This window comes from Euprymna scolopes, chromosome 15 (genome assembly GCF_053919585.1).
Source record: "Euprymna scolopes isolate OS-2025 chromosome 15, ASM5391958v1, whole genome shotgun sequence".
Taxonomy (NCBI): Eukaryota; Metazoa; Mollusca; class Cephalopoda; order Sepiida; family Sepiolidae; genus Euprymna; species Euprymna scolopes.
In genome coordinates, this window is record NC_136496.1 from 27686645 (window position 1) to 27708999 (window position 22355).

A 22355-nucleotide genomic window follows, 5' to 3' on the forward strand; every position below is an offset into this window, starting at 1 on the left:
TATTGTAGTCAGCTGGAAAGCAGGAAAACGGAAGACAATTCTATAGGCGTGAAGTTCTAAGAAAAAAGCTTTGTTCCTGGAATCTACGTTTAGCTTTAGGCACAGATAAAGAGTAGGGGTGAATTATTGATAGTGGTTTCAGCTAGACGAGTGTTTCTTGTGAAAGTTTGGCGAGCGGAGACCATAGACTGAAGCTCAGTCGAACACTTTCCATGAAAATAATGATACAGCAGAAACAAACTAAGAAGTAAAAAAAAAAAAAAAACAAATACTCGAGCTGAGATGAAAACCAAAATGTAAAGACAGTGAGTCAAGTACGATAACCATTAGGCCAGCTTGACACGAATTTTATAAAGTGAATTCAAACCTACTTATTCTTAACATAATAAATCTGTAATGTAGAAGGATTTATGGATATGCAATCGTGAAACAGTTGACAAACAGATAAAAATCCGATGACCCGCCTCCCACATAAAATTTTTTTCAATTTTGATCCCTTAGCAGCCCATTTTTTCGGATGAAAACCGATTAAAAAGTTTTCCACATGTCTGAATAACCTATATACCAAATTTCAAGTCTGTAGATAGAAAAATTCGTTAATTATATAGGTTGAGAATGTCCTCGCACTTTTATTTTTTATATCACTTTTATAGATATAATAGATAGACAGAGCAGTGCAGATGACCCGATGTAATTGATTTCTCACTGTTTGAAAACAACTCGCGAGTTAACAACTGGAATAAAAGAAGGCGGGAAAGAATTTTGTCACGAGTGAAATGTGTGAGTTTTGATTTTGTAATAGTTAAAACTGGAAATCAACCAATGTAATCAGAAAGAAGGAGGTTAATAACCAACAAATTAAAAATAATGATAGTCTTTTATAACCTTTGCTCCTAGGCTGTCAAGAGAAAAATAAAATTAGATTCTTTGCTAGCAGATGTACCCGGCGTTGCCCGGTATTAAACGTAACGTTAAATTCTTTCACAAAAAAATGAAGTAAAAAAACACACAAAAAAAAAAAAAACGGAAACTGGGACATGTGCATTCGAGTATTATGTTTTTTTCTAAACAGTTCACTTCTTGTAAATAATATAAAAAAAAAATACTCAAGCTGAGATCGAAACCAAAACCTAAAGACAGTGAGTAAACTACGATAACCATTAGGCGAACTTGCCTCAACCTTTTAAAAAGTGTTTTCAAACCACCTTATCCTTAACACAAGGGAGCTGTAATGTAGAAGGATTTACGCATATGCAATTATGAAACACTTGGCAAACTGATAAAAATCCGACGACTCCCACGTACCAGTTTTTCAATTACAATTCCTTAGCAGCCCCTTTTTCAGATGAAAATGGATTCAAAAGTCTTCCACATGTCTGAATACCCTATATACCAAATTTCAAGTCTATAGATCAAAAATTCGTTGAGTATATAGGTTGAGAGTTTTCCTCACACACACACACACACACACACACACACACACACACACACACACACACACACACACACACACATTCACTTTTATAGATATACTAGCAGGCCGCCCGGCGTTGCCCAGTCATAAAATGCGCATGAATATTATATTTTAAATTAATGCAGAATTCTTATTTATTATTAACAGAAATGCCATAGGTATTAGACATAACGTTAAATTCCTTTGAAAAAAAAAAAAAAAGATGAAGAAAAAAAAATCGGAAAGAAACTGAAACATGCATGTGAGTTCATTTCTTGTAAGAAAAAAAAATACTTGAGCTGAGATCGAAATCAAAACCTAAAGACAAGTGAGTTCAGTACGATAACCATTAGACCAGCTTGACACGATCTTTAAAAAGCGTTTTCAAACCGATTTATTCCTAACATAAGTAAGCTGTCATGTGAACGATTCATCCATGCGCGGCCGTGAAACAATTGACAAACAGATAAAAATCCGATGACACCCCCGCCCCCAACGTACCAATTTTTCAATTTTGATCCCTTAACAGCCTTTTTTTTCCAGATGAAAACCGATTAAAAAATTTTCCACATGTCTGGAAACCCTATATACCAAATTTCAAGTCTGGAGATCAAAATTTACATCAATATACAGGTTGAGAGTTATTCTCACACACACACACACACACACACACACACACACACACACACATTCTCACTTTTATAGATGTATAGATAGACTTGCTTAATCATAAAATATATTTATGCAGATTTTGTATTTTGTATTATAAAGCCAATTTGCTATTAATTATTATATTGTACCCAATATATGTAGTAGTCATTTCAAAAGTAAAAAACCAATTAAACTTGGGTGCCCTCAGCAAGAATCGAAACCAAAACCTTAGCTCTCCAAGATTATTCATTATCATCTGAGCTAAGTCCATGTACATATCAAAACATTAAATATTAACATAGTTAACTGTATAAATGTATATTGGCATATGCAAATTTTATTAGCCTGCTGATAAAATTAAAAAAAAATACAATATATATATATATAGATTTGGTCTTTAGTTGGTAAAAATAGCTGCTAAGAGTTCAACATTGAAAAAAATTGGAACTTGGCAGGCGTAAGTCAAATTGCTCTTTTATGCATGTGCAAATATACATTTATATTTTTAACAAGGTTATATTTTAAGTTTTTATATACGGACATAGTACATTTTTAGAATTATATAGTAACTTAAAAATAATTTTAAGCATTTATTACTATAGACAACAAACCGAAAGAGTGATCAAAGAACCAATATAATGCAAATAAATGTTACCAAAGGCAAGATAAGTTATTCTTTTACATACCTGGATAATTTTTCTTTGTGTGTTTAACTTATTTTAAAGTGTTTATTTACTTTGAAACATATGTAGTGCCGAGTTGCTAAGTTAGAATGATAATAAGATGGTAGACATAAGACGGTCATCTTAGGGATCCCGATAATCGCTCAAAACTTGAAAATATAACAATATACTGATAGAAATTTACCCAATGATAAAATATGTTGAAGCACACACACACAACACACACACAGACACAGACACACACACGCACACACACACACGCACACACGCGCACACATACACACACGCACACACGCGCACACATACACACACACGCACACATACACACACGTACTCAAACACATGCACGCACATACACACACAGACGCACACATACACACACACAAACACACACGCACACGCATGCACACACACACATGCACACACACACACATGCACACACACACACACACACACATGCATGCACACACACACACACACACACACACATACACACACAAAACTTATCTAGATAGAAAGAAGTGTAACTTATTTTGCTTTTAGTAATATTTTTTGGTCTCCCGACAAAAGGCGGGTGGACCTGTTAATTCATCCTTGTCCATTCGTCCATCCATAAATTTATCAATAATTAGGCCTTGGAATTTTTTGAAATTTTGCACAAACATTAAACATGATATGAGTAAAAAAGTAACAGAACGGATATTCCTGGGAAAACTCCGATTGCCCCCCTAGGGCAGCCTTTCGGGTTAAAATGGCTAAAATTGACGTTTTTGTTCTTATTAAAAAAAACATTTGATGTCTTGGATTTTTATAAAACTTTCTGAAAAGTTGTAACTAACTGATTTCTATATAATTTTGTTTGTCTATACTTCGCGATAACACTTGGGTGTGCCCCAGAGGCTATTTTAGGGCTAATAAAAACACTCCATTTTTGGAACTATTTTACCATATTTGTCCAAAATTTTCTGTGTATGTCTATTTAGCAGTTTTGCATGGTGCTGAACTCAAATTTAAATATGTTAAAGTCTTGGGGACTTTTTGGTTTAAATGGAGGAGGGGACAAATGACGGGCTCAATCATTTCTTTTTTGCATGGTGCAGAACTCAAATTTAAATATGTTAAGGCCTAAAACTGCACCGTTTGTTCATTTTCACCAGTATTTGACGTCCCCTAAGGACTTTTGGGGCTAAATGGTTTTAGATATATATTTACCTTTTTCACCGTTTTTGTCATGTCATCTATCTTATTTATGCCCAGAATTTTGATAAACGTACAGAATAGTTACACTCGAGAACTGGTAAACCATGAAAAGGACATAATTTATGTAAAATGCATTAGAATGAGATTCTCTAACGGATCTACCTAGGTTTAACATGTGTAAACGAGTTAGATAGTTTTTTAAAAATGGTATAGAAAACTCTTACAAATCACGTTTAAACTTCTCTGGATTTAGTAGAGAAGTTTAATCTAGTGCGTTTTATATAAATTACCTTTTTTATGTTTTAATTGTTTTTTTTACAAGTTCTCAAGTGTTAACTACTCTACAATCTTACCAGACATTTTTACACACTACAGTCGAGATTAACTATACTATATAAATTTATAATATAACTAGCATGGATGCCCGGCATTGCCCAGGTGTTTGGAGGTGTGTGTTGAGCAAAAAAAAAAAAAAAAAAAAAAAAATGAAGAAAGTGGTAGTAGGCAGGCAGGCTAGAACCCGTACCGCGAAGGAGGAAAAGAAAGTGAAAAAAAAAAAAAAATGATGCATTAGCTGTTGCACCCATCGTCAAACCGGAAGTGACGTATGTTTAAATTAAGGCTAGACAATAGAAAAGAGGCGATGACTTTCGAAAATATCACCAAAAAGAGCGACCCCTATCTGTAGAAAAATGCTCCGTTGAAGGTGAGATAATACTTGTTTTTGGCCAATTTTTCAATATTTGTCGTCCGAAAGATCAAGCTTTAAAATGATACCGATCTCGGGAAAATCCGTCGCCTCTGTCGAAAGATTTTGCGAGACAGGCATACATACATACATACATACATACATACATACATTTAAACAGACAGGTGAGATTTATATTATAGAAGACCGGTTGTCTTTGTGTGTATGTGCATATGTATGCACCGCTAAGAATAAAAACTATCAAACAAAGACCCACAATATTTATTTAATTGGAATTCATTAATGAGATGAGTATTATTTATTAATTTATTTATTGCGGACTATTATGCTCATCTTTCTTAGTTGTTGGTTCACGACGTTTCAGCCAACTATTCCTCTTGCCTTCATCAGGTGGTAACCACAATGGGATAGGACCTCCGAATCTCCTAACTGCATACTCAGCAATTACTGTCATCCATAGTTATTGTCGTCTCACCATGTTCGGAGTTCCTATCCCGTTGCGGTTAACACCTGATGAAGGCCAGAGGAATAGTTGGCTGAAACGTCGTTAGACAACATCTAAGAAAGATGAGGATAATAGTCTGCAATAAATAAATTAATAAATAATACTCATCTCAATAATGAATTCCAATTAAAATAATATACCATTCAATACGGACCCAACACTGGAAGATCAGATAATAAACGTTGATTTATAAGACCAAAAAATTCAACCTTGATTGCCCTTTGGGGCCCGTGGCACAGTGGATAGAGACGTTGAATCTCTACGGTTCCAGGTGAGAATTTTCTGAAGATAGCGGTTTCAATTTCAAAGGCTTACTTGGCCAAAAACGTGGTGAGATGGCAACAACTATGGATGGCAATAATTGCTGAGAATGCAGTGAGGAGATTCGTAGTTCCTATCCTGTCACGGTTACCAGCTGACGAAGAGAAATAGGTGGCCGAAACGTTGTGAACCAACAACTAATAAAGATGAAGATAATAGTCCGCAATAAATAAATTAAAGACCCACAAATTTGATACATTGCTCAGAATGAATATCAAAAATTAAAAAAAAAAATTATTATTTCTTTAGCCCTAGACTGGTGCAGATTTGATGTGTGTGTGGTGTGTGTGTGTGTGGTGTGTGTGTGTGTGTGTGGTGTGTGTGTGTGTCTTCCAACCACAAACTAAAGGGAAGTAACTCTGATTTTTTTCACAGAATTAATTCCTATATGCTGACTCATTCTTCAAATGGTCATTTTTTTTTTTAAATATTCTTATCAGTTTGTTTAAGTTGGGGATGCAGCATCCTACCGGATGCCAAACATTCACCCGCTAATTCAGTTATTCCAACTGAAAGATCTTTTTAAGATTCTGACAGTCCCTTTGAGTGCTATTGTTTGAATCTCTCTTGCACTTGGTTCATCGGGTATATTTACAGATAGTTTTTTTAAATTCCTGTTCATGAGTTTAGTTGCTCCTATAATACCTGTAATGATAGAGATTTTCTTAAGATTCCAGTTTCTTTTCATATCATACATAAGATCTTGGTATTTCGTTATGTTTTTCCTTCCGCCTATTGGAGGACACTAACTTCTACTAAGGTTGCTTCTTTCTCCTTCTCCCATATCACTATGTTAGGTTTTTGGCTCCGGTTCATAGGTACGTAGCTGTAGAGATTACATAGTCATAATGGATGGTGTATGACTTATTTCCGACTGTTCTTGTTGGTAAACCTGTTCCTAGGACTTGCTGTGTCTACTTTTTTTTTTTAATTTTCTTCCTTTGAAGATTGTAACGCTGGGTATGGGGCAGCCAAACCAGCTGCCAACATTACCCTGCTTTTTATTGAAACCAACCGAGAGCTCTTTTTAGTATCCTCGTTGTTCCCTTAAGTGCAATTGTCTGGATCTCTTTAGCACTTGGTTCACCAGGAATATTAGTTAGGTAGAACTTCAGGTTCTTCTTCATAAGCCCTGTCGCACCTATAATAATTGGTATGATTGATATCTCCCTAGGATTCCAGTTTCTTTTCATATCATACATGAGACCTTGATATTTGGTCTGATTCTCTCTTTCAGCTCTGTTCAAACCTCCATCAATAGGAACACTCACTTCAACCAAGGTTGCCACTCTTTTTGATTTATTCCATATAACTATGTTAGGTTTCACAGCAGCATTTTCAAGGTGGGTGGCTGTAGGGATTACATGGTCGTAATGTATGGTATATGAGTCATTTCCAACTGTTCTTTCAGGTTGATGTTTCCAGAATTTGTTGCTACATTGAATGTTTAATTTTTTACAGATGGTCCAGTGGAGGTACTTACATACTACATCATGTCTTGCTGTGTAGTAGCTGTTCTCCAAAAGAACCTTGCAACTTGATACCAGATGACTTACTTTCCAATTTCGTGTGGCAGAATCTGCATTTTTTGTTATTAGTGAGACTTGCCATTTTCTTGGATGCATTGGTCATCAATCCATGGTCTTGAGCAGCCATTGTAACCCTTTCCTGACTGTGGTGGAGGGATCCCCTCTTGAGCCAGTCCAAGCAACCTTCTTTGTCTATGTATTCGTGGGAGAGTTTCCCCAGAAAATACTTTGCATGTTGTGTGTGTGTGTGTGTGTGTGTGTGTGTGTGTGTTTGTTTGTAATTTGTAGGATATGGTCGCTTGACAAGAAAAAATGTCGACAGTTGCTTTCACGCTTGACGGGCACGCGTAATTAACGCAGACTCTCGCCCTTCCTATGCAAATGAAACTATTCCATAGGCATAAAAAGAAGCCGTGGATGGAACGGGAGGTGGAGTTGGAAGAAGGCGTACTATAGAGACAGACACGTGTAACAGATTATTTAAGTCAATTATAAAAACTAAGGGGAAAAGAATCACACTACTTTATTGAAACTAACTGCGTTCCTAAGTTATTTGCTTCCCGTTTTTCTTATTTTTTCTTACGTTCTTTTCTATGTTGATGTTGGTCCCACTCTTCAAGGTTCCTCTTTTGGAAGGTTTCAGTATATTTCTGCCAGCTCTATAGGTATGTGCGTGTGTATGTCCAGAGATAGGAATTAGTTGGGCAGAGGGGTGGGAGAGGAAAGGGTAAACATAGATGAGGGGGGTGAGATAGACTTTGAATAGAAATATATTACACATTTTGCCCCGACTGAGAGATCTTTTTAAGATTCTGACCGCCCCTTTGAGTGCAAGTGTTTGAATCTCTTTTGCACTTGGTTCACCGGGTATATTTACCAGGTAGTTTTTTTAAAATTCCTTTTCATGAGTCCAGTTATATGGGCATAAACATAACCCAACTTTCTAACGAGAAAGTTTTATCAATAACCCAGTTCTTGATCACACAGCATAGGACAGAACAGAAAACAAAAAAAACATACACTGCTGATCAAAAATTTAAGACGACTTAAAAAGCTTTAAAAAAAAAATTTTTTTTTGAAGGATAGATTTTAAACTTTTCCGACTTAAGGTTACCAAATACTACAATCTAAAAGGTCATGCAAATAAAAAGCTACATTCCAAAGATTTATTTTTAAATTTTACATTTTTATTAAATTAAGCTTTTTACACATGATCGACATTATAAGATTAGAGACAAAAATTCTATTAAACTTTACAAAAAGTGTATGAAAACATTCAACAATCAAACTTAATAATGAGTTCTACCTCCACTGCTTTTAATGACTTCAAAAATTCTTTGGAGCATGCTAGAAATAAGGGTTTCCATTAAGGTGCGGGGGATCATGCTCCAGTTTCTGAAGATGGCTTCACAAAGTTCATTTTTTGTTGAATATTGTTTGCCATTTCGATAAACCTCTCTTGTCATCCATCCCCAAACATTTTCAATTGGGTTCAAGTTCGGTAAGCATGCAGAATGTCCCAAGAGATGGACTCCATTTTCTTGTTGAAAGCTCAAAGTCCGTCTTGCAGTGTGGATTGCAGCATTATCCTGTTGGAATAACCATCCTTCCTCACACAAACGATGACCCTCCATCATCAAAGATGCTTTTTGTAGCATGCTAACATAGCCAGTTGCTCTCTGACGACCCAGCACCACTTGGAGCTCCATCGTCCCTCTGTGAGAAAAGGCACCCCATACCGTTACAGACCCTCCACCAATATGACGTGTGGAAAAAAATTCTAGGGGCATGTTCTGTCATGCCAATATCGCTGAAAGTCATCAGGACCATCTAAATTGAATTTTTTTCTCATCATAAAACAGGACTTTTTTCCACTTCTCAACGTCCCAGGTTTGGTATTCACAACCAAATCTTAAGCGGTCCACTTTGTGATGTGCAAGCAATCGAGGAATTTGTTTACGATTTTTATTTACCATGCGTTTTTGTTGTAAGTGTCGTCTGATGGTTATTGGACTGCAATCAGCATTTGTAACCGCCTTAATTTGACTAGAAGAAAGTCCTCTGTCATTAATAACAACCCGTCTGATTCTCCTACTCAATGCAGGAGAATTTTTTTTGGGGGGGGGGCTACCAAAGGATTTTGCTTTTCCATAATTCTCAGTGTTCTTTAGACAGTTGCAAATAACAGTTTTACTGCGATTTACCTTAGCTGCTATCGCTTGCTGTAACAAACCTTGCTTATGTAATCCTAGAATTCCAGAGCGCTCAACTTCGGTTAATTTTCTTGCTTTAGGCATGGTAACACCTTTACACAGTGATTGCTAATCTTTAATTGAACTAAAAACATTAAAATTACCATAAATCTAACAATTTATACCCTTGGTCTTATAATTTTGATCATGTGTAAAAAGCCTAATTTAATAAAAATGCAAATTTTTAAATAAATTTTTTTGGAATGTAGCTTGTGTTTCCATAACCTTTTAGATTGTAGTATTGGTACCCTTAATCCGGAAGAGTTTAAAATCTATCCTTAAAAGAGAGATTTCTTTTTAAAGATTTTTAAGTGGTGTTAAATTTTTGATCAGCAGTGTAATTACACCTTTTTATATGATGCTTCACTTTGCTGTATAAATTTAGCATATGATCACCAACTTTCTGAAGCATGTGGGAACATAATGAGAATTGGCAGCGAACCGGATGTTAACGTATCCACCGTGAGAGACAAAATAAAAAATCGTCGTTTGCACATGGCTCCACGCATCGCTTCCGCTTGGGAAGAAAAAAATAAGATAACCACAAAATAATTATCAACCAATGGCAGAGCTCTGCGCCTAAAATAAACACCTCAAATATCACAGTCGCTGGGAGCCAGTTTGCGACTATAAAACGAGGGTTTTTAGGGAACCAGTAGTGAGGAGGAGAAAGACGACGAAGACGCCGGGCTGCTAGCGCTGATGAAAAAAGTCACCCGCTTTCCAGTTACAAGCCAGGACACGCATCACCGACAGCAGGATGACCGGCCTACCCTAACCCTCTCCATCGTCCAAAAGATAAGTTACATTTTACGAACATTCATTCCTTGTCAATTCATACATACCTACAAACATTTTACGAACATTCATTCCTTGTCAATTCATACATACCTACAAACATTTTATGAACATTCATTCCTTGTCAATTCATACATACCTACAAACATTTTATGAACATTCATTCCTTGTCAATTCATACATACCTACAAACATTTTATGAACATTCATTCCTTGTCAATTCATACATACCTACAAACATTTTATGAACATTCATTCCTTGTCAATTCATACATACCTACAAACATTTTATGAACATTCATTCCTTGTCAATTCATACATACCTACAAACATTTTACGAACATTCATCTCCTTTGTTAAATCACATTCCATCCTTCGAACACTTTGCCTCTCCTAATACAAATTGTTGGTCGTAAATAAAATCGGTTCTCAACCTTCAATATTCGTCTGTCTTTAATTATATGGAGTCAGAATCTACACACTTCCAACGTTATTCCTTTCATAGATTCTTTGTTGTGGCCTCTATGGCATCCTTTCCTCCCCCTAGTTCTTTCATAAATAACTCGAGGCCATAAGCATTAACGATCACCCAGTTCTTGATCACATAACGTATGATAGAACAAGTAACCATTTTCTTTTCAAAATGGCCACCACTTTTTTAAATTAAGTATTATTTTATTCTTTGAAAACAAGTATATTTTATATTTATTTAATTCATATTGCCACCATGAACTTAGGGTTAGTGTTAGGGGTAAATAGTAATAAAAGAAAGCTGTAGACGAGGGGTCAGTCTATAATGCAAGAAAAATTTAAAGTATACTAGAATTTCGGAAATTTTTTTAGGCTGGCCATTTTGGAAATAGAACAGAAATGGATACCTGTTCTGACCTATGCTATCTGATAAAGAACTGAATGAGCACTAATAATTTCTACTCAGTAAGTGGGTGATAGTTTTATTTAATCTATATTATATTTCTTTAACTCTGTCTGTCTGTCTGTCTGTTTCACTTTTTCTCAAAAACTACTGGAATGATCTGGCTGAAATTTTGTATGGACCTTTGTTATGATAAAATGAAGCGAACTAAGTTTTATGGTATCTGTTCAATACACAGTTAGCGATTAATACGGATTAATAGGCATTAGTCACCACAATATCACATTTACCCTTAGAATTCTAAGTTTACGGACTATAACTTTTTCCATTTTGTACGAGCCTTTTTCAAGTCTCACACAAAAACACACATTCACATTTCAAGCTATGTCATATATATACACGCACACAAACATACGCGCCCACGTCCACACATGTACACATATTCACATTCACGTACATACACTCACATTCACGTGTATATACACACGCTAACGCACACACATGTACTCACACACGTGCACACGAACGCACACATGGACGACGTCACTTCCGCTTTCTAAGGAAATATACACATGCGCAAAAGACCACCGGAAACGAGTATAAAACAAAGAGACAAGCTGTTTCTAACCCTTTTAGGACCAACTCTCGACCAGAGAGGTTGGGCTAACCAAGCCGCCTCCCTTTTGGGAGGCGCACGCTCGCGCGCGTTCACGTCCCCTGCTACTATGTATGGGGCATGAGATAACAGACTGTATGTACACATTCTCACTCTTTCTCTCTCTACTACTGGTCCCTGAGAACACCTTCGCATAGCTGACTACTAACTGATGTCAACTCTCAAATCCTCTTCTTTGTCTACACGCTGGACTATCATTCTCATTTCCACTACAACACTCATTTCTCTTCCCACGCGCAAACAAACGATAGTGAGATGAACACATATTTCCTATTCTTCTACAACACCAGTCCCGCAACGAACATTGGTTACACACGCGCGGACATGAACACATGTTATAACTAAAACGTTCATTCTTTCAACAGCAAATAAACGACGTTTATCTTATCCATCAATTGAGTCTTTGTTTCCTTCAATTCCATTCGTTTCATTATTTTCTTGTGGCGAGCTAGGGTATTATATCCTGGTCTGCTACAATTTTAACAGGCTAAAAAATCTAGTATGTATATACTACAGTGAACCCTTACTTTAAATTCCAAAATATTATATTTATTATTTATTTTTAAAGTCAGCTTTCTTTTTTTTTTTTTAATATGTTCACTTTTGTAATCACACAAACAAAATAGAATCTCATTTTTATTTTTCGGTCGACAGCGTGGAGATAAAAATAAAATAAAATAAAAATAAATGGCTTTATTATAGTTAAATCTCCCCCTCCCCCACCAAAAAGAAAACAGAGATTCTGCTTTTCTACTTTTTTAGGTGATTACGTGTAATCACTCTGAAAACTTGGTGGAAAAATTATTTTAGAGTTTAAAGTTGGGGACCAGTTTTGCATATAAATTCAATGTAAAGTGCTCCCCCCACTCTTTGGGCCATTATAACGTTTTGGGACAGTTAACTTTTTTTGCTATGGGATATAAATCGTGTATGTTTTATTTGGGGCAAGTACTTCTTAAGCGATTATGCATGGTTTTACAACCTTTTCAGTCGGACTTAGGGTTTAGTGGTAATAAAATTTAATCGACTGATCTGAAAAGTTAGAGTTGTTAGGAAATGGGGTCTCATTTTACCTTGAATTTATATGCAAAACTGTGTGTGCGTTTGGATTCTTAATCCGGCAGGGGGATGTGATGCGTCTAGTGTGTTAGGTATAAGTTAGTGTCAAGTTCATGCTTGCATGCCTTCTCGCTTCCAGCTAACACCGCTGGCTAACCTCGTGGTGAAAAGGGAGCAGCTATGCATGTCTTCCCTGCCAGTACATAGCCTCTCCATCATCAAGACTCCTACAGTGCCTCCATGTTGGCCACACATGGTAACTGGGTGCCTTGCAGCCCTTGGCTAAACTTGTAGGAGATCTCGGAGTAGTAGGGGACCCCAGAGGCAGTGTGTTATGGCACACCGATGTGTGGATATGTCCTGACACACTACCAAACCCTATCCCACTGTCTTGGTTGGGTGAAGACTAGGGGAACCAACCCCAAAATCAAACATCACTGTCTTGTAGGCCTTATTACAGCAAAAGGCTAAGAGATGGGAACTCTAACTTCAAATCCTACTGTTGCCTTGCAGTTTTCCTTAAAAGGCTATGGAACCTTATCCAAAAAGAAAAGGCATAGTAGCGGACACGATAGGGCGACTGTTTTCCTCACTGAGATTACTTTTGGTCTGAAGCTGCGGCCTCCTCTGCTGCCAGTTGTCACGGGTTCGCTCCATTGAACATGAGCATTGAAGGTTCAGAGGATGTCTATCTGATGCGCAACAGATACTGCACATAAACTGCGCAAGCAAGTTTGGAGCCAAGGTGGAAAGTTCTGTGGTGATGGAGTGAGACTACGCCAACACCGAGGGATAAAGCACTGAGGCCCCAACTAGTCATCGTCAAGACTGACGGACTGCATGATGATGATGATGATGATATGCAAAACTAATACCCTCTCTGAATTTAAAATGTTTTCCTCCAAAGTATTTTTTAGAGTATTTACACGTAATCGCTTAAAAAAAAATAGAATCCCATGATTATTTTTTTTTTGCGGGGGGGGGGGGGTTAGTTGAAGGTCCTAATTTACTTTTACGTGCAGATATAAATATTTTTATAACTTGACAAATTTTTACATGTTTTCCCTTTATGTATTGTGACCGAAATTGCGATTAACTCGTTGTGAGATTTTCACCTATATTTTTCACTTGTGTCATACTTTGGTACTTGCGTACATTGGTGAAAACACTATTATGTACATAGGTGTCATGTCAAAATTAGTATAAATTCAAAAAATTACGAAAAAATGATCCAGTAGAAAAAATAATTACAATCAAGTTTTATCGTGTGTTTTTATCGTGTGATTTGTGCGACGAATTCAGTAAGACAAGCTGACTTACTTCCCTTGACTTAAATTGACTTAAAGTAAGGGTCCTCCATTTTAGAACACATTTTTAAAGAACGTAATTGTAGATGCTCATTTTGTTAAAAACACATCTAGCATATCTTCTAATGCTAGGGTTGGCAATCTACAGCCTGTGAGCCAGATCTGGCTTACAAAAGCTTTTTGACCGACCCACAAGCCTGATTACCAATGGCTTTATTTTTTACATGGGAGACGAGGCTTTCAAATTCAATAAAAAGCCTGCTGCTATCTTGCGCTAACCCACTCCACAGAATTTGAATACTATGACCACAAAAACACGATCAATCACTCCATTTCTGTGTAAAATATAAAAATAAACATGAAGCACAAACTGAGAGTCAATTTGACCGACCGGCGATTGACATTATGCAGGGGCAGCTTCAAAGGGACAATGTTGTCTCAGTCAGCTTTCTATTTCATGCCTCATGATTGTGTGGATGTTACCATATGTGTATGTATGTAAGGGCATATATTTGCAACAGGTCATGTCATATGCTACTGATACCATGTAACCCAGTACTACCTGCTCCATGGTCGGTTCACCAGCGACTAAACTGGTATCCCCACCAGACTTGTTTGGTGAGGAGAGTGGCTAGTCTCCTTGAAGGATTAAAAACAAGACCTTCCAAAGGGTGAATGAACCCTTTTTCGGGGTCAACGGCCAACTAGCACCGTGTGTGTTTGTGTGTGTGTGTTGGGGTGGAGAGGACTCCTGTAAGTCGTGGTGAAGGCAACCTTTCTAGGAGAAGCAAATCTCTGATTTAAAAAACCATAAAGCTGGAGACCAGTACCCGCATTAAGCTGGTCTGCAGTTTAACTTGTTGCTGGCTATCTTGCTCTTGCTTGTTGCTGGATCTCAACATTTTGAACCGAGAGAGAGACTTAGCTGTTATACGAAGCTAAGATTCTGTAACATCATCGGTGTATAGATACTCCCTCAGGCAGTTGTCTATAAAAGTGGTCCTGTGGCGATGGAAAAGTTGTGACGCGTGGAGGCTTCAAATGCTGGAAGGATGTAATAATTGATCTCAATGACCATCTTCAGTGTCATGCCTGCTTGAGCGTGTGAATTCACCGGTAGGACTAAAAAATAGTCATTTTTGGGCTCATGAACTTTAAGTGTCTGAGGGAGTGGCACTCGTTTGACAAGACGCTGCAATCATCATATTTGCAACTATTTGCACCCGTTTTTGTTTGTGTGTGTGTGTGGTTTGTTTATGGTACAATTTTCAATAACACTTTCAAACATACACGTCATAATTTCATCCATTTCACTTCGACTGATATTTTTTCCACTTTTAAGTATTTTGACTTTCCTTGAAAAAAATAACAAACAATTTTTATTAGGTGTTTTGTTTTATTTTTAATTTGAGATTTTCTTTTGTTTTTCTGATAACTTAATGTTTATTTTGATTTTGGCTTTAATCATTTAAGTTGACATTGGTCTGGACCATTCTTCATAATTTTGGGCATTTATATTGACTTCGACATGATTTGTAAATACGTGATAATGTTTTCACCTGAAATGCGTTGTTTTAAAAGATCACCAATCAACACAAAAAAATATTTATCCACTCTTGTCATTTTTATCGAAATTCGTACACACGTAATCGTCTAAAACAAGTAGAATCTCATTTGGTGTGGCGGGGGGGGTAGTTGAGGGGGTATTTAGTTCTCCTCCACTGCAAGAATTGTGGCACCAAGGTCGGAAAGGAGGACTGAGAAGTAAGCGCCCCCGAGGAGGGGGAACTCTAACTCGCAAAAAGTGCCTGAGTAGCCCCGTCGGCACTTCCTGGCAAGAGCGTCCCAGGCGCCCTTCTCAAAGAGAGAAGGCAAAGCCCGGGAGGGTGGACCTCCTAGAACTGCACAGAAACACCAATCAACAAAGACTAGATCATTACAGGAATGCTTTTAATCTCTGTTTATTTGGGGGAGGGGGAGAAGGTATTAATCTTCAAATATACCAAATAAAAGCATTAAAAATAAAAATAAAGTTTTTTTTTTTTTTAAGGGTTAACGTACATCAAGCACCTTGCATGACATTCATTTATTTATAGCATAAAAAGTAAGTCAACTGACATTTCGTACGCTGTGATAGAATGAGGTTACATATTAAAAACAAGCTTTTTTTTTTATTATTCATTTTTTAAGACTTGTTAGTGGTTTTGTTCGAACGAGAGGAAACAAAAGTTACCGAGTTTGTTGACCTCTCCCCTCAATCTACTTTTCAACACAACGATTTTAAAACCCGAGCACTTTCTACGACGAGGAAAATAAATAAATAAATAAAAAAATAAATAAATAAAAAAGAAGACGGATACTAAGGTGAAAGTTGCGAAAATTAAGTTTTATTAGATGATAAACAATTCGTCTTAGAAAAACGCCCTCTTTAAATTTTTTATTCATTTATCTTTCGTCGCCTTAAGTAAGTAAAAACGTTTTCTTATTTTATTTTTTTTTTTATTTAATTCGTAAATATTTTAAGTTTTTCGGGTGTTTCCGAAAAAAAAAAAAAAAAGAAAAGTTTTTGAACACTTTTTTACGGCGTTCTTAAGTTATTGCAACATAAATAGTTAAAGGCCCAAAGGGATATTAGTTAAAACACTTGCTAATACTATTAATTGTAAAAATGTCCAACCTTAGAACCTTAAAAAATTAAACTTAGTCCTACAAAAAAAAAAAAAAAAAAAAAGAAAAGGAAACATAAACGGTAACTAAAACGAAACTGCTGTTACCCCCGTTTATTATTTTTCTTATATAAGTATACTAACACAGTTCATAAATTCGGCTATTTTTATTTTTATTTTTATTTTTTTTTTTAGATATGATTTTCAAATTAAATTCAATTTTTACGTTATTTTTGGTTTATAAATAGTTCGGTGAAAATACAGAATAGTTACCCCCCGCCCCTGCATGTTAAGAATGTGTTCCTAAATATTAAAGTTTTCAGCACGATCCGTAAATTGTACACTGACTAGATTTTACTGCCCGGCGATGCTCGGGAGCAACATTTATTTATTTATTTATTTACATTAATTTTTATTTCGCGTTATCGTTTAGTCATTACTTACTTAAAGCTATATCTAATTTTGGCTGTAAAGCCAGAATTCAACCTAATTAGAAAAAAAAAACAACAAAAAAAACTAAAATGACGTAAAATCGCGGGACGAAAATATGTCATATTCCAAAAAGTACATAAATTGATTTTTTTGGTACTCATGAACTTATTGATCCGTGCTGAAATAATAACGTTATTATTTAAAAAGCCATTCTGAATATGTGGAGGGAGGGGAGGGTGTTTTGTACCTATTCTGTACTTTAACCTTACAATTGAATAAAGAAACATATAATAAAACTTTAATTAAAGTTGGAAATACGATTAAAAAAAATAATAGCGCGGATTAGTAAGTGCACTAGCACCTTTGGTACTCCTTGGGCGTTGAGTTCCATGGCAACCAGCAAAAAAAAATTAATGGGTAAATGTTTACTTTAACTACAACAGAACACCGACCAATAAAATTTTTATTTATTTCGGTTTTCGAGGTCGCTGACAACGAATCTGATATTTAAACCCGTCGCAAATTTACCGTCTGCATGGTATTAACCCCTGAACCCTCGCACTATTTTGTGTCAACTCACCGCCATCGTTTATGCTATTCTTACATCATGCGTGTGGTGACTTGTCACATCGCGAAAGAGTTTTTTAGCAGACATTTAAAATAACAAGAAAGTTTTCAAAAACAAAATGTGGATCATTTTTCTGTGTTACGTAGTTTTTGATGCTTTTTTAATTGATCTGAAAAATTAAGTGGGTTTGTATTACTGTACACATAGATTCGAAAAAGTTGTCAAAAAACAAATATAGGGTTTGTATTACTGTACACATAGATTCGAAAAAGTTGTCAAAAAACCCCCAAATATATAACAAATAAATGTTTTCAAAGGCAAGATAAGTTACTTTTCTACCAAACTGGATATATTTTTTGTGTTTTTATTCAATGTAACATGTTTATTCAGCTCGAAAAACATGCAGTGTTTACCGATGTATTGGGAAATTCAAAATGGCGCCCGATTCTCTCTTTAACACGGTAAGTTTGGGAAAAGGTGTTATAAATAATAAACTAGACAAAATACTATTAAAAAAACACCGAATATATGTTAACTTATGTCATGGTAACATATATTGAGCGAATTTCTAACAGTATTTTGTCTAGTTTATTATTTATAACACCTTTTCCCAAACTTACTGTGTTAAAGAGAGAGTCGGGCGCCATTTTGAATTTTCCAATACATCGGTAAACACGGCATGTTTTTCGAGCTGAATAAACATGTTACATTGAATAAAAACACAAAAAATGTATCCAGTTTGGTAGAAAAGTAACTTATCTTGCCTTTGATAACATTTATTTGTTTTTTGACAACTTTTTCGAATCTGTGTACAATAATACAAATCCGAATGTTCTTTTGGTTACCTACGGGCTTCCATATTTTGTTCGGTAAAAAGAGACAAACAAAATATGAGGGGGGGGGACTACAAAATGCTTAATATTGTGCAATAATATTTTCAAATTGGTTTTAATCTGGCGATAAAATAGCTGACAAGAGTCATGTTTATATTAAAACTTAATATTTAAAAAAAAAAAAAAATTAAACACAATTAAAAATTATGTTGCAACGGAACATTTTGAAATAATGGAATTTTAATCGTTTTAATCTTTTAAAAATTAATTAATGTTTACGAAGTTTCTTTTTCTTGGCAATTCAGCTGTATATATTCATTCGAAAAACGCTATTAAAAAAACAACATAATATTAAGTTTATATCAATCTTTCAATTGCAACTTCAAGGTAAATTTTTGTTCAATATGTGTATTTAAATTTAAAAAAAATAAATATTTTTTACTTATTTGAACTCTTATGTTTCAAAAATAACAATTTCGATAGATTTAAATATATTTTGTTCGAATTAAAAAAACAAATGGTGGGGGTGAACACGCACTAAAAAAAAAGATTTCCCCTCGTATATTTTACGAAAACTGCACTTTATATGTAATTTCATTCTAAAATGGATAAGTATCGAAAAATTCACGAAAATCTGACTATTAGTTGATTTTTTGCTAGATTTATTAAATACGGGTATGTTTTCATGTTCGGAATGTCTATTACATGGGAAAGTTATTTTAAAGCGCCAATTATGTAAACACGATTTTCGTCTCGCAATTTCATTATTTTCGTTCGATGAAAATTAAAAAAAAAAATTATTACTGGTTTATTTTGCCCTTCTTCTTTTAAATGGTACAAAAGTTATACTGATAATATTAATTTATAATAAAGTTACATCGTGTTACATATAAGGTGGGGGTAATTCTGTGGTGACTTTTGGCAGTCCCTACTTTTCTGTATTTTTTTTTTTTTTTTAATCGGGTTGAATTCTGGATAAGAACCCTAGTTTTGTTAAAGAAATATTTTAATTTATGTAAAATTATAGGATGTAAAAAGTTTCCAAAACTTTCAGTCTTTTAATACATGAGGATTTGGTAAGTATTTTAAGGTTGGATATGACTTCCTATTCGACAGTTTAAAGGTTTCCTAATTTCTTTCAAATGTAAAACCTCACCCCCCCCTAAAATATTAAAATGGCTGACTTGTGAACGAACGAAGAAGCCGAAATGCATTCCGGTAGATTTAATGCACAATTAGCTTCTTTTTTTTTTTTTTAATATAGTTGTACATTTTTTGAAATATTTGTTAGTACAAAGGAGTTATAATAATAAGAAAAAAGAAACGTCATTGAGCTATAGAAGCCATTTTTATTATTCCTCAAAGGGACGTAACTCGTACAGCTAAACAATAAAACAGGATAAGATAATTCATTGCATAACATCCCTCTTTCATTAAAGAAATGAATATTGCTGGAAGGGGTTTCAGGTATAAACCTTTCCAATAGATCGTACCTGTTCGAGTTTGTGCAGTCACACACACACACACACACACACACACACACACACACATGCTCGTGCGCAAATAAACGAACCTTTATACATTTCAATTTCCCCGCGCATTTTGCACAAAAATAAGTTCTTCCAGCAACGGCACAATTTCAAATACGCCCACACACTTTTCGCACAACAACAAAAGTAAAATGAACATATTTCTAGCGGACGTAGTTGGCGACAGTATCATGTGACACAAGCGAGCAATGAGAAAATTCAGAAGATTGTCTTTTTAACGCTTTTCCAAAAAAACAAAATATATGCAGTTACAGTCGTGCAGTGCACTAGTGCAGTAGTAATCTTGTTTTTGGAGCCGGCCCAAAATGTATAAAAACGCGTCAAATAGTCTTCTAGGGTTAATTCAATTTAGTGAATTCAATTCGTTTTGTTCATTCGGTCGTTTCGACGACACACAAGAACATTAGGTGTATCAGAATTTTTGTAGGAATTTTTGACACCCCTAACACGAAACTGCGAATAAAATATTAAAAAAAACTCGTAATTTCTCTTTTAAAGGTGGTTGTTTATTTTCTTTATGGATTATACTTCCAAAATAAACTATTAAAGTTGTATAAAAAGTAATAGAAATATTTAAAAAAAAATAGTAATGAAATTAATTGAATGTTACGAGTTCAGTATTTTTCAATTTTTAAACTTTAAAAATCTATCAAAATTTTTCTATTGATTCTCTTTTTACGATATTTTCAGGCTCAATGTGAAATTTTATGCTCTTTCCAATAAATCGAATATAATATTTTAGACAAACATTTTTTTTTAATTCACGCCACCCCCATTTTCAAATGTCTATTAAAAAGTAAATAATTAATTTATGTACCAAAGTTTTATATATCACAAATTGAAGATAAAAGATCAATAAATAATATATTCAAATTTAAAACAAAAAAAAGTAGTGTTTTTTAGAAATTTACCTGTAAAGTCCGAAGTTTAAAACCTTTTTTTTTTTTTTTTTAAAAAACACGTTTTTTTTTTTTTTTTTAATTTTTTTTTTTAATGAAACCTTGGTCCTTGCTCCATTAATTGAAAAAAAAAAAATTAGGGCTTGAATTACATTTTTCGAGGAGTTATAAGCTTGGAAAGATAGCGGGTCAAATTATTCAATAGTTTTCACAAAATTTCTGACACTGTTACAAGAACATGCCTCTCGTCTTCACAACATCGTCGCTGCTGACGCCGTCAACACCATGATGACATACGCCACGCGGGCACTCAAAAATCACTTATGCACGCAAGCATCCATTCCGCCCATTTTCTAATCAATAACATCGAATTACTTTCCTCATGAATTACATTCCTCATAGGACTTTTAAGTAAGACGAACTTGGCTAGATAAAACACAAACTTTAAAATAATCTCCTTATTTTCACACCTTCTAAACTCCTTGATTCCACAAAGGACTTTCATCTAACATTCTAATCATAATGACTTCGAAAGAACTTTTATCGATCGGACCTTTGCTTATTCACCTTGTTGTGCTTGTTTAAAAATAAATGCGGCGCATTTTAAATCAGAAGAAGGTGTCGTTTTGTTTCATTCATTTTTTTTATTATTTGGTTTGGGGCAAAGAGATTTAATTTTACGACACAACCTGATTTCGTGATTTTTTTCCAGATGATTTGCTGTTGCTGAACTGTGTTTTATGTGCATGTCTGTGTGTGTCTGCATTGAACTGTGATCTTACATTTGTTTTTTTTCCATAGATGATCACGTCATCGATTTAATGCTAATGTTCCAGGGCACTTCTCAATAATCATGTCCATCTTCTGTTGGAAAACATCTTGTGACATAACTAGGCCAAAGGCCATTCTTCTGAAAGAATATCTCTCAAAGGGTGATTTGAAAGTGGTCAGTAAGTGTGACTCTTTGTCAAGCTTGACTGACCAGTACTCATTTTTTTGCATCTAGCTTGGAGAAGAATTTAGTACAAGACAGTTTGTGCGAGAGTTTCTCCATGGTTGGGCATTTGTGGTGGCAACGCATGATGGCCGTGTTTAGATCGTTAGGGTCTAAACATGGGCAAAGTTTGCCATTTCTCTTGTGTACATATACAATACTATTCACCTAATCCATTGGCTCAACATTTTGGATTATTTCTTGGCCTACTCGTACCAGTTCATCCAGTTCTGCCTTTTTCTTGTCCGCCATGTGGATGTTTCATTTGCTGGGTGCATGAATTATGGAATGGTTGCTTGGACAAAGCACAATGTGGTATTTCCCTGCAAAGTTGCCGATCTGATGAAATTGTTAATTTATTTATTACAGACTATTATCCTCATCTTTCTTAGTTCT

The 22355-nt window shown here is 35.2% G+C and overlaps 1 protein-coding gene across 3 annotated transcripts in view; it reads left to right on the forward strand.

The window, feature by feature from the left end:
- LOC145293757 (retinol dehydrogenase 14-like) overlaps positions 1-22355 on the forward strand; it is a 35749-nt gene that overhangs the window by 8235 nt on the left and 5159 nt on the right. Inside the window, exon 1 of one of the 3 annotated variants that reach the window (XM_080140249.1) lies at positions 16219-16481. The exons of the other annotated variants lie outside the window; for them this stretch is intronic. The gene's annotated coding sequence lies outside the window, so the exon portion shown is untranslated. Of the gene's footprint in view, positions 1-16218; positions 16482-22355 lie in introns of those variants that run through there. 3 annotated transcript variants of the gene reach the window in all.